The sequence below is a fragment of the Dryobates pubescens genome, chromosome 28, assembly GCF_014839835.1.
Source record: "Dryobates pubescens isolate bDryPub1 chromosome 28, bDryPub1.pri, whole genome shotgun sequence".
NCBI lineage: Eukaryota > Metazoa > Chordata > Aves > Piciformes > Picidae > Dryobates > Dryobates pubescens.
The window spans coordinates 7,602,427-7,614,997 of NC_071639.1; the positions used below are offsets into that span (position 1 = coordinate 7,602,427).

Genomic DNA, 12,571 nt, shown 5'->3' on the forward strand with positions numbered 1-12,571 from the left:
GGAAGAGACCTTTGAAATCATTGAGTCCAACCTATCATCCAACACCATCTAATCAACTAAACCATGGCACCAAGTGCCTCATCCAGGCAGGGAAGTCATTGTGCCCCTGTACTCTGCAGTGGTTAGGCCACACCTTGAGTACTGTGTCCAGTTCTGGGCTCCTCAGTTTAAGAAGGACATTGAGACTCCTGAACGTGTCCAAAGAAGGGCAACAAGGCTGGGGAGAGGCCTTGAGCACAGCCCTGTGAGAAGAGGCTGAGGGAGCTGGGGTGGTTTAGCCTGGAGAAGAGGAGGCTCAGGGGAGACCTTATTGCTCTCTACAACTACCTGAAGGGAGGTTGTAGCTAGGAGGGGGTTGGTCTCTTCTCCCAGGTAACCAGCAGCAGAACAAGAGGACACAGTCTCAAGCTGTGCCAGGGGAAGTTTAGGCTCAAGGTGAGGAGAAAGCTCTTCCCACAGAGAGTTGTTAGCCATTGGAATGTGCTGCCCAGGGAGGTGATGGAGTCACCATCCCTGGAGGTGTTCAAGAGGGGATTGGACGTGGCACTTGGTGCCATGATTTAGTCACGAACCCTGTGGTGACAGGTTGGACTTGATCTTTGAGGTCTTTTCCAACCTTGGTGATTGTGTGATTCTGTGATACTGACTGTGACTGAACACAGTAACACTGGAGGTCTTTAAAGAGTCTGGAGCCTAAAGAGGGCTCTCTGTGGGGTTGATCTGTACTGCCAAAGTTCAAATGGAATGCCTTAAAGTTTAAAAATTGTGACCATGATTCTGAGAGCTGCTCATGTTACTGCAGCCTTTCTACATCTGCCATCATTAAAATGAGTGGTGGAGAATACAGAAAAGGAGCATTTTTGTCAATTCCCACCCAAACTTGCTCAGGCTTCCCAGTTCTCCCTTGTTTTCCCTTCATCACAAGTGTGTTCACTCTCTGGTTCAGACATGGTGATACAGATGTGCATCAGAAATGTCAGGCTCTCTGTAGCACAGGAATACCTCAGATCTTATAAGTTGCAATCACAGGGAAGGAAGGAAAAAAAAAGATAATTACTTCAAAAAGCTGATTTAGAAATCTCAGATGTTAAATCTTGGCTGTGCTGAGTGGCTTGAATGGGTATTTACCTGAACAAAGCATCTCAATCATTTGGCGTCTGTTCATTAACATACGCTCAACACATCCACACTGCCGGAGGGATATTATTAGGCAACAACATATTTATTTGTTACAGTGATCATGACAGACTGCCAAACTGTAAATGCTAAAAAGCCTGCCTGCCTTCTTCCCTCCCTTCCTACTTTTCTCCCTTTCTCTCTCCCCTTTCTTCCTCTCCTCCCTTTCTTCCTCTTTCTCCTTTTTCTCCCTCTTTTTTCCTCCCTTCCTCCTTTCCTCCCTCTCTTTCTTCCTCCCTTCCTCCTTTTCTCTCTTTCTTCCTCCCTTCCTCCTTTTTCTCTCTTTCTTCCTCCCTTCCTCCTTTTTCCCTCTTTCTTCCTCCCTTCCTCCTTTTTCCCCTTTCTTCCTCCCTTTCTCCCTTTTCTCCCTTTCTTCCTTTCTCCCTCTCTTTCTTCCTCCCTTCCTCCTTGTCTCTCTCTTTCTTCCTCCCTTCCTCCTTTTTCTCCCTTTCTTCCTCCTTTTCTCCCTCTCTTTCTTCCTCCCTTCCTCCTTTTTCTCCCTCTCTTTCTTCCTCCGTTCCTCCTTTTCTTTCTTCCTCCCTTCCTCCTTTTCTCCCTCTCTTTCTTCCTCCCTGCCTCCTTTTCTCCCTCTCTTTCTTCCTCCCTTCCTCCTTTTCTCCCTTTCTTCCTTCCTCCCTTCCTCCTTTTTCTCCCTCTCTTTCTTCCTCCCTTCCTCCTTTTCTTTCTTCCTCCCTTCCTCCTTTTTCTCCCTTTCTTCCTCCCTTCCTCCTTTTCTCCCTCTCTTTCTTCCTCCCTGCCTCCTTTTCTCCCTCTCTTTCTTCCTCCCTTCCTCCTTTTCTCCCTTTCTTCCTTCCTCCCTCCCTTTTCCTCTTTCTTTCTCTTTCCCTGGATGCCAACTCAAAGTAATCTAATTCTTCAGGTCTTTTGAATCGAACAGAAGGACCAAATGTAGATGCCCACACCTAGCCTAGTAGTATAGCACTTTAAAAGCTTTTTGTTTTCACCTACCATGTTCCAGATGAATTGCTTAGGATAAGATAACCTGTGTTTTGAAAATCTCTCTCTCTCTCACTAAATGTGAAGGGAAGAGATCATGTCAGACCATATGTCTTTGTCATTGTCTCAATCGGTCTGTGACTAAGGCTTGCAGCCAGTCATCTAAACAAATAGTAAACCATAAAGTGTGCAGGTTAGCTTAAAGGCAGCCTTTGCAGCTAGCCAAAGTACATACTGGTATCGGTGAACATGCATTTATGTGAGTGCACAAAGGAACACCATCTTCAGACACATCTTTTACAGAATCACAGAATCACAAGGGTTGGAAGGGACCTCTGGGTCCAAACCCCCTCCCAAAGCAGGATCACCTAGGGCAGGTCACACAGGACCATGTCTAGATGTGCCTTGAAAGTCTTCAGATCAGGAGACTCCACAACCTCTCTGGGCAGCCTGTTCCAGGGCTCTGCCACCCTCACAGCAAAGAAGTTTCTTTTCATGTTGAGGAGAAGTGTACTTTGCACACGATGCCTTCTGCTGATTAATAATGAAATCACTTTGGCTCACCATCAGCTAGGATTGAGACACTGAAACTTCAACTAGGCATTAGAAACATAGGAAGCTGCACTGCTCTCTTCCTGGTAACTGTTAAATTACAGAATCACAGAATCACCAAGGTTGGAAGAGACCTCAAAGATCATCAAGTCCAAATTGTGCCAGTTCCCACCAGAACCAAGGGCACTTGGGCTCCTCAGCACTCTGACCTGCCCCACAGGTTCAGGACCAGAAGCTCACAGGGTGGGGCACTGAGGAGATAACCTTTCAAAAACCCAAGCCCTAACTTTCTGTTGGCACTGGAGCTGCTGAAAGTGTTAAGCCTTCATTTTCAGTCTAATCCAAATGCAATGTAGATTTAAAAAGCAGATTGCACACAAGAATGTTTTAAGATTCAGAAGTCTAACATCCTGGCAACGCAGAGAAAAATAAACCCCCTCTGTTTGCCTTTTCTAGGAGGATAGGTTTAGGTTTTACATTTCTTTTACTAATTTTGCAGTGAGAAACACACTTGACAGTTTTACATACAGAGGAGTTCTCAGCGTTCAGAACAAAGCTACAGCTTTGGCTCTGCTGGCTCAAATTAAAAATCAACAAATAAGCTGCTTTGTGGAAGAGATGATTTTTACATCACATAATAAGAATTTACCCCTGAGGGGGTTGCAAAATTAAAAATAAATTAGAGAGAAAATTAAAAGAGGCTTTAGCTGTGCAGTGTCTACCAAAAATACAGATTCATGTGTGCCTTTCACATTCACCCACGCAGCCACAGAGGTACAATAAAATAAAACCCCAACAGCCATTGAGAGCAAATTCCCAATTATTTGTGTATGGGTTTGGGACACAGGTAGAACAGAATAACAGCACTGCTAGACCAGAAAATAAGCATACTGCTGCTCTTTCATCTGCTGCAGTCTCTCTCTTTCAATTCAGATGACAACTTGCTATTTAGATCAAGATCATCAAAGGAGCTGTGCTGTCTTTCTACTTTACACAGCTCAGCAGAAGAAATCTAAACGTGTGCATGGAGGAAGTCTGCATCAAGAGGGAGGGCTGCTGGTCCTGCTGGTCCTTCCCTGCTTCCAACAGGAGTGCCAGAGTCGAGTGTTAAGTGGTGAAGAAGCAAAAGTCTCACAGAGGATGGAGAGTGTACTAGAATGTACTTATTATCACTTTCTTTGAAAGAGAATCTCAGTTGCCAAGCACAGGTACAAGATAATTGTTGCTTTTCCATTTTCACCCACTGCAGCGAGTCTTGCAGACAGCACTTCACCACTACCAGCTTTGCTTCATCACAGACATTTAGCCCTGCCACAGGACCAATGAAGGAGGCAAATGGGGCAATACTGTGTAACAAAGATGATCTCTGTATTACTATGCCAAGAGGTTCACATGCTGAACAATAAAACCTTGCTGGTTCAGGGGACTTGAAGTCTGTTGTAGAAGGCTTTCAGCTCTCCATGAAGCTCATAAGAGCTATACTCCTTCTGTGTGACCTTAAATCCTCTAATGGTTTCTTATTTCCTCATATTTATTTGTATTACTGACAACTACTTTATGGTAATACTGTTGCCTACAGGCAAAACACCACCACTGCTTAATTATTTATGCAGTAGAGAAAATGTCCTCTTACAGGAATGGTCCTCCACTGCTTCACAAAACACCTGAAAACACTCTGTTCATCTTATGGATGACTGCTTATAGGCTGCACTGCTTTTGTCCTGTAATGTATTTCCAGTAAGCCTTTTAGGAGAGTGGATAACCTTAGCTCCTTTTGCCTCCTCTGAACATCTGATCTTACCCAACCACATCTTATCTGGAGCTCCCTTTTGCTTCCTCTCCTGTGGTGGGAAAGCTCTGTAACCCACAGACACGCTGCTGGTCTAACAGCCCTGAGCTGCTCCAAGTGGCTCCAGTGCTCTCCAGCTGCTGGCTACATGATCCTGCTGCTGGCTACATGATCCTGCTGCTTGCTCTGTGCCAGCACCAGTGCTTGTGGGGCTGCATGATGAGCCAGAGCAAAGAACTGCCTGGAAACAAAGATTTTAGGGTTTCAGATCAATATTCAAACTATGTCCTGAGCAGTCTGTGACCAAATCAATATTAGTTTTGTGGAAGCTGCGAACCAGTAACAGTGGATCCAGGCAAGGGACAACTATCTCCTTCTCTGACACAGGCTGAATTGTGCATGTGTCCTATCCCTCAGAGGGACACAGCAGCCATTGAACAAACCCAGAAGCTACCGGTACCACCCTTGTTGGACAGGCAGTGTACAATGAGGATTCAGGTCCTTTTGCCCTGTGTTGAAGCAAACCTGGACATGAGCTGGGAGTGAGCTACATCATGGCAATGTATTTTCACCTTCTTAGAAAGTAAATCTCATTTACCAGTCACAGTCAACACAGGATTTTTTTGGTTTGAAGTGGTTCTATTTATTCCCATTGTCAGTTTCTCTAGTGTTGGGGTTGAATCTGGCTCACTCTCCCACTGAACTACTTCAACACAGGCAGCTGGACTATAGATGACTATCATAGGTCCCTTCCAACTGAAATAGTCCTCTCCTCTTCCCTTCCAAAAAATTCTGTTCCTTTACTCTATAAGCTCCACAGTCAGGCCCTTTTAAAATTGTTTATCCTATTTTATCTATTGTGAAGCTACTTACAGCACTGCAAAGAAAGGGTTTTAGGAGAAGAAAAAATAACAATCTCATTTTCAGATTTACCAGAGCATTAGTGAAATTCAAAGAAGCTGCCTATAGCCCTGTATGTCATTTATAAATGTGTAACTTGCATGAATAATTTATCCTTCTGGATAATCTTGGGCATGCTAATCATATTCACAAGACTTACTTAAAGTCAAATAGTGTTACAAGAACTGAAGTTCATTGTTTAAGGCAGAAGAATCACTTAGCTTTTTGGTTTTTTTACCCTTTCATCAATTCATCACAAAAAGTTGGTCCAGCCACCTACCCACCCTGTGACATTTATTTCCTGAACAGGCAGATATGAATAATGAACTAACTGATTATTATTTGTGCTTCCCATAAAGTTTAGTCCCCAAAGCATGAGATTTGCCTGATACAGTAAAACAAAGGGAGTGCAAATTGTTAGTGCTTTTAATCACCCAAGTGAAGCTGAATTTCTAGTCTTGTCTTCATAAGGCAACAAGTTAATGAGGAAGCCAAGGAGTGTGTATCTTTCCCTGTTCCTCATCAATAATGTTTGAACACACTGATCTAATTTAAATCTAATCTGATACAGAATGTCAAGATATCATTTCCTACAGGTTTATTGTGAATAGGTAACTGAGCAGAAGAGAGAACCTAACATCACTGCCACTAAGTATAGGCTTGGAGGTAAACTCACTGCTAATTACACACTGCACTGGACTCTGCGTCTTCTTAGGCATCAGCTCATTCAATATGAAACATAAATCCCTAAGTGATGAGGTGATGCTGGCTCTGGGGTTCATCAAACTAGTACCTGGCATGAAACATGAGCAAGACCTATATACAACATGTGGTAAGCATGAAGGAGAACTTGCTTTTTATAGGCTATGAAACCTAAAGCCATCTATCAAGAAAGAAATCTGCCTAATGATGACTGCTGAGAGAATAGTACTGTCAAGAGGATAAAGGCTGTTGGTGAATAACTGAACATGGGAGTGTTGCCTTTTCTGGTATGAACAATAAGAGCACACATCCACTCCTACACTGTGACAATTCCTAGTTTGGCAACAACTGAAGTCACATTTAAAAGGACATTTTAAAGTAGAATAAGATGGCAAGTCAATGCTAAAAGAGCACTGCTGGCAGAATGAAAACTTCACCTGGAGTCAACAGTGTTAACTGAAAATATGTAAAATCCTAATACCCAGCACTATTTCATGTCATTGCCCCAGGCCAAGGGGAAGCTGAAGAGTCCAGAATACATTAGGGCTGGCTGGATCAAGATAAATAGGGCTTTACAGATGCTCCATGATCTCTAGAGGTATTTCAGTATTCTTCTGTGTTAAAAGGCTGCAAACACGCTCTCAGTGCTCTTGGAGTATCTATTTGCAGTAGCAGCTGTGGGAAAAGCTTGCAGAGTTATTCTCCTTCTGGGACTTCCCTCACACCACTGCTGGTGAACAGAAATAAAGTTTGCTAAACTTCCAAATTAAATATTAACTATTACCCCTGGAGAAATATAGGAGCTTTGGGAATGTGTTGCCATCATGGGTTAGGGTAAAAGCCTCACATCAGAGCAACTACAAACTACTCAAGAAATACCACTAATTACCCAAGAAGCAGAAAATGTAGGAGCTAACACTTGGTTAAAGCAGCTGTGGGGCCAGCTCAGGACACTTCTTGTCTCCAAGGTGACCAGCAGCAGAGGCTCAAGAGAAACATGCAAGACACACCAGTCCATTCTAGCTCCTTCATTGTTCACCACAGCATGAACACCTTGCTTTATGCCTGGCAGTAATTCCAAAAGGCCTGAGCAAACCCATTCAAGAACAGAGAAAATGCAGCACCTATGAGCACACAGAAATAGGTGAACCACCATGGCTTCAAATAACAGCCAGAGCTGGTGCATTCAGCAATTTGTCTATTTCATGAGGCTTTCAAGAGTTAAAACACACCAGAAACTTCCATCTTGCATCTATAATGACCAAAAGTACTTAAACCCCCCTCTCTTTATGCCCTTTGCAGCATGACTACTGATGTGTGTTACTAAAAGCATATGATATCACTGGCATAAGGCATTACACTGTGTCAAGCAGACATTTAAAGGCAGTTCTGCTGAAGAAATTGGCTATTTGTTGTCACATAACCCTGAAAGAGTTACCCACAGTGGCCATTAAGATGAGGTGGTGGAGTCACCATCACTGGAGGTGTTTAGGAAGAGACTGGATGGGGTGATTGGTGCCATGGTTTAGTTGATGAGATGGTGTTGGAGAATAGGTTGGGCTGGATGATCTCAAAGGTCTTTTCCAACCTGATCTGATCTATTCTATTCTATTCTATTCTATTCTATTCTATTCTATTCTATTCTATTCTATTCTATTCCATTCCATGCCATGCCATGCCATGCCATGCCATGCCATGCCATGCCACGCCATGTCATTCCAAACAACCTCAGAGACAAGAAGAGCAATGGAGAGTAGCCATCCACCCTGAGCAGGCACTAAACTTCTTTCCTCCTGAGCTGGCAGAAACAGGTTAGAACAACTTTTCAATGGAGTCATGTCTGTAGCATTTCTAACAAGAAATTTATTATCTTTTTTTCACTATTCAGAGTCTGTAACAAGACAACTCCTAGGTTTGTGAAGCACCTCGAGCACATGTACAGGCAGAGTAGCACATCTTCAGGTATTTTGTGCCACCTTTCACACACACAGTTGTCAGAATTAGCACATTAAGTGCAGTCGCACCCAGAAAGGTGGAGAGGTGTGCAAGCTGATGCAGTACAGCTCAGACATTGTCTTGCTTGAGACAGAACATTAAATGCAATTAAATGCTCAGTGAGTACCAGCTTAGCATCAGAAAATTGGTCAAAGCGGGTTGCAAGCCTAGTGTGTGCTCCAGCAAGGGTTTGCTCTGCAAGTCATCTGCTCTTCCCTCCTGCAGGTGCCAAATGCTGGAGCTGCCTGGCTGCATGCCCTGTGAAACACCTCTCCTGGTGGCTCCCCTCCCCATCCCTTCCCTGGTTTTATTAATTAAACCTAAAAAAAAAAAAGGCCCTTTTATCACAAGCATGTTTAACCCCTGTTCCTTAGACAAGACACCTCACAAGCGCTCATGCCAGCATCCCTTGGGCTCACTTGTCACCCACCTCCATGACTGCCTAGCTCTCTAACATCAGGCAGAGACTGAGAAAGGGAACGAGTTCCTTCTCAAATATTGCAATGCCTGCTTTATAGTTTTACTTTTAATGTACCTCCTTGACCATCATCCTAAGCATCAAGGTGCCATCCAAATGAACTGTCATCTTTTATGTATGAGGTGCTCTTATAGTTTAACTGTTCTTTAGAGGGACACTGTCATCCTCAACCACAGGAGTTGTATTTAAGGAAGAAAAAGATTGTAATGAGTCTGTTAGCTTCCCTTAATAATATCTTTCGAAGCTGGCAAAGATATTGCTCTAAAAACCTTTTTGTACTTCCAATTCTCATCTACTCTATCATTCCTAAGAGCATTAGCCAAAGCTGGAGCAGTTCATCATCTCTGTTACATTCATTTACACGCTATTGGGCTTGACACTGGATAATAAGGGTTTTATCCAGCAATACTTCACTTTTTGATCTTGTAAATTTACCACAGACTTTATTCTTTAAAGATATTATCCTTTTTTTTTGGCCACCATTTGCCTTTTCTTTTTCTTGTAGCTTGCAGCAGCACTTGGTTTTGAATGTAAAATAGTTACAGAAGCAGGGATCTTTAAGTTACTAGACTTCCTGCTGCACTTGCCTTGACCAAATCCTCCCTCTCTGATAATGAAAGGACCTTCTGTTTCCTTGAGAGGTGGTGTGAAAGCTATTGTCCACAGGCACCATTTACTCTTTTCCCAGGCAACCAGCACCAGAACAAGAGGACACACTCTCAAGCTGCACCAGGGGCAGTTTAGGCTCAAGGTGAAGAGAAAGTTCTTCACTGAGAGAGTTGTTAGCCATTGGAATGTGCTGCCCAGGGAGGTGGTGGAGTCCCCACCCCTGGAGGTGTTCAAGAGGAGATTGGATGTGGCACTTGGTGCCATGCTTTAGTCATGAGGTCTGTGCTGACAGGTTGGACTTGATGATCTTTGAGGTCTCTTCCAACCTTGGTGATTCTGTGAAAATTAAAGTGCTGCCTTGTACTGAACAAATATATACAGAAACACTGAGCCTGGGCAGGGGTATTAATTATATTTACTGCTACTAGTCTGCAATGCCATTTGTGCAACCAAGAAGTGAGTTCTGGCCTTCTACAGTGCACTGTAGCAATTTATCAGATTTTAAAGGCCATAGCAGTGTTGCTAATGTCTGCTCCCCATCTTGCAAGGATGTGAGCTCTGGCACACAGCTGCATTGGGAAGGCGTGAAGCAGGGCTGCCAGGAGTGTGTGCTGGGCAGGAAGGCAAGCAGTAGTGTGACTGGGATTCAAGCAGAAGGCTTGGCCATGAAGACACATGTATCAAATGTATGGCTAACAAGAAGCCACATATTTTCAATCAGCAGCAGCACTGTTTTGCACATGAATGGCTGGAAGATAAAGTTTGAAAGAGTCCAGAGAGCAGAGCCACAAAAATGATTAGGGGAGTGGAACATCTTCCTTATGAGGAGAGACTGAGGGAGCTGGGGCTCTTCAGCTTGGAGAGGAGACTGAGAGGTGACCTCATTCATATTTATCAGTATGTAAAGGGTGAGTGCCAAGAGGATAGAGTCAGGCTTTTCTCAATGATGCCCAATGACAACATGAGGAAGAATTTTTTCACAGTGAGGGCAAAGAAGCACTGGAACAGGCTGCCCAGGGCAGTTGTGGAGTCTCCTTCTCTGGAGACATTCAAAACCCACCTGGATGTGTTCCTGTGTGATCTGATATAGGTGGTCCTGCTCTGGCAGGGGGTTGGACTGGATGAGCTTTCAAGGTCCCTGCCAGCCTCTAACATTCTGAGATATTTTGGAATGCAGCTAAGGATTTCTCAACTAACTTCCCTATGCCCTTAACAGGACTAAGAGGAATACCAAGATTAATGGCAGCTAAAACCCACACTACTTATAACTCATCAAAGCAGAACTGAGTTTTTCTTCAAAGGCCTCCATATGCTGAAATATTCAACACAGAGGATGTTGCCCATTACAGTAAATGTACATGATGTTTTTTAGCATGCTATGTACAGGACTTGTGAGAATATGGGTTAACAGCAAGTGGTGATAATCTACCATTTGTTACTGCATTCAGAGAAATCTTGCTCCTATTTACCTGAGATGCTCTGATGTATGTTGTGCTGAACCTGGGTAGTAGCTTCCAAAGTAATGTTATTGGTGCCTGGCAAACTAACTCAGGGCAAAAGCAGAAATTCTTTCTTTTGTGTGTGTGTTTCCCTGAAATGGCTGCATGTGTGTCATGGATCAGAAGGCATAGGGCACATATGTTGTTGTATGTGGATAAATGTGGAAGGAGTGAGCATACCCTTAACATAGGACTGAGGGTCCCTCACCTTAGTGTTCTTAACCTGACACTTGCACCACAGAGAGAGGAGAGGAAGTAGGCTTTCAAGGTGGAAAGATGTTGAGTTGCTGGAATGTGTCCAGAGAAGGGCAACAAAGCTGGGGAGGGGTTTGGAGCACAGCCCTGTGAGGAGAGGCTGAGGGAGCTGGGGTTGCTTACCCTGGAGAAGAGGAGGCTCAGGGAAGACCTTATTGCTCTCTACAACTACATGAAGGGAGGCTGTAGCCAGGTGGGGGTTTGTCTCTACTCTCAGGCAACCAGCACCAGAACAAGTGGACACAGTCTCAAGCTGCACCAGGGGAGGTTTAGGCTGGATGTTAGGAAGAAATTCTTCCCAGAAAGAGAGATTGGCCATTGGAATGTGCTGCCCAGGGAGGTGGTGGAGTCACCATCACTGGAGGTGTTTAGGAAGAGACTGGATAAGGCACTTAGTGCCATGGTTTAGTTGATAAGATGGTGTTGGGTGACAGATTGGACTGGATGATCTCAAAGGTCTTTTCCAACCTGGTTAATTCTGTATTCTGTAAGGGGCCTTCATTCTCTGTCTCTGAAGTAAACAGGAAAATGATCTCACCTTGGTTACGTGCTAGCTAGTAAAACTGAATGGGGAAGAAAACGATCTTGTCTTCATGCTTGCCTTTTCTTTTACAACCAAGTATTAAAATTACATCTACATTACTTCACATTTGGAACTGTCATGTTATAGAAAAAAAAAAAGGCAAGCAAATTGTTTCTGTTAGGTCAAGCTCCCCATCCCCCATCCCATAAAATCATCAACCCAAGTATCCCTTGTCTGTGTTGGTTCTCACAGAAGGCAAACTGCATGTTACATTCCCAGAGTCCATGAATTTCTGCAGCTTCTAAATAGCTGGCTCCCCCGACCTGCTGTTTGCCAGGGTTTGGTTCTCTTCCAGCACTGAAAGGCAGAGGGTAGGAGATGTCCTGCTGCTACTCTCCTTTCATTTAGAAAATGGAGAGGCTGTCTGGCTGCCAACCTGTCAGTGCAAATAAGACCCCTCTGTAGGCCTTATCAGATGAACCTCAATGTGGAAACTTTTTACATATGAATTGCTTTGCAAGGAATCCTTGACTCTTTTCAGAATAAATAAGGAGAAGGGAAAAAATGAAGGAAATGAAAAAGTAAAGAACCTGCCCTGGAAGGTCACTTCAAAGGAAAAGATGTCCACATGGCTTCTTTCTCCTGTTGTCTTTCGCCACAGTTGGCTCCCCAGCATCTACACGCTGTTCCCCTAACTGCAGTGGGCTTAGTCACCACAACCCTCATCAATGTACGATTAATTACTCCTGTTAATCAAAGCTGAAAGGCTGAAGGAACCAGAGTGCCCAGCAGATCAGAAATGGAATATTGTGCTCTCATCAGTGCCAGAAGTCCACCAACAGCCTAGGTGAGCAAAGACAAGAACAGCTCACAGCTGCCAGATTTTCAGCAGCCTGGGCAGAATGGCCAGCCGAAGGGAATGCCAGCCTGTCGGAGAAGCAGTGCTTACCCTGGAAAGTCACCAGCACTGTAAATGGTACCCAGGACTGCTGGTTATGTTAAATCAATATTGTTAGCTACATTATTAAATATTAATCTGAAAGATAAAAAACTGAGGGTTCTCCTGGCTCTGCTTGAGACAGCTGGTGTAATAATACAGAAATCATTCCATTTCCATTCCTCTCTAGTTATTAAAA

General features: G+C 43.9%; 1 protein-coding gene across 1 annotated transcript in view; it reads right to left on the reverse strand.

The window, feature by feature from the left end:
• Window positions 1-12,571, reverse strand: part of SLC35F1 (solute carrier family 35 member F1) — a 217,616-nt gene that overhangs the window by 47,310 nt on the left and 157,735 nt on the right. The gene's annotated exons all lie outside the window — the stretch shown is intronic.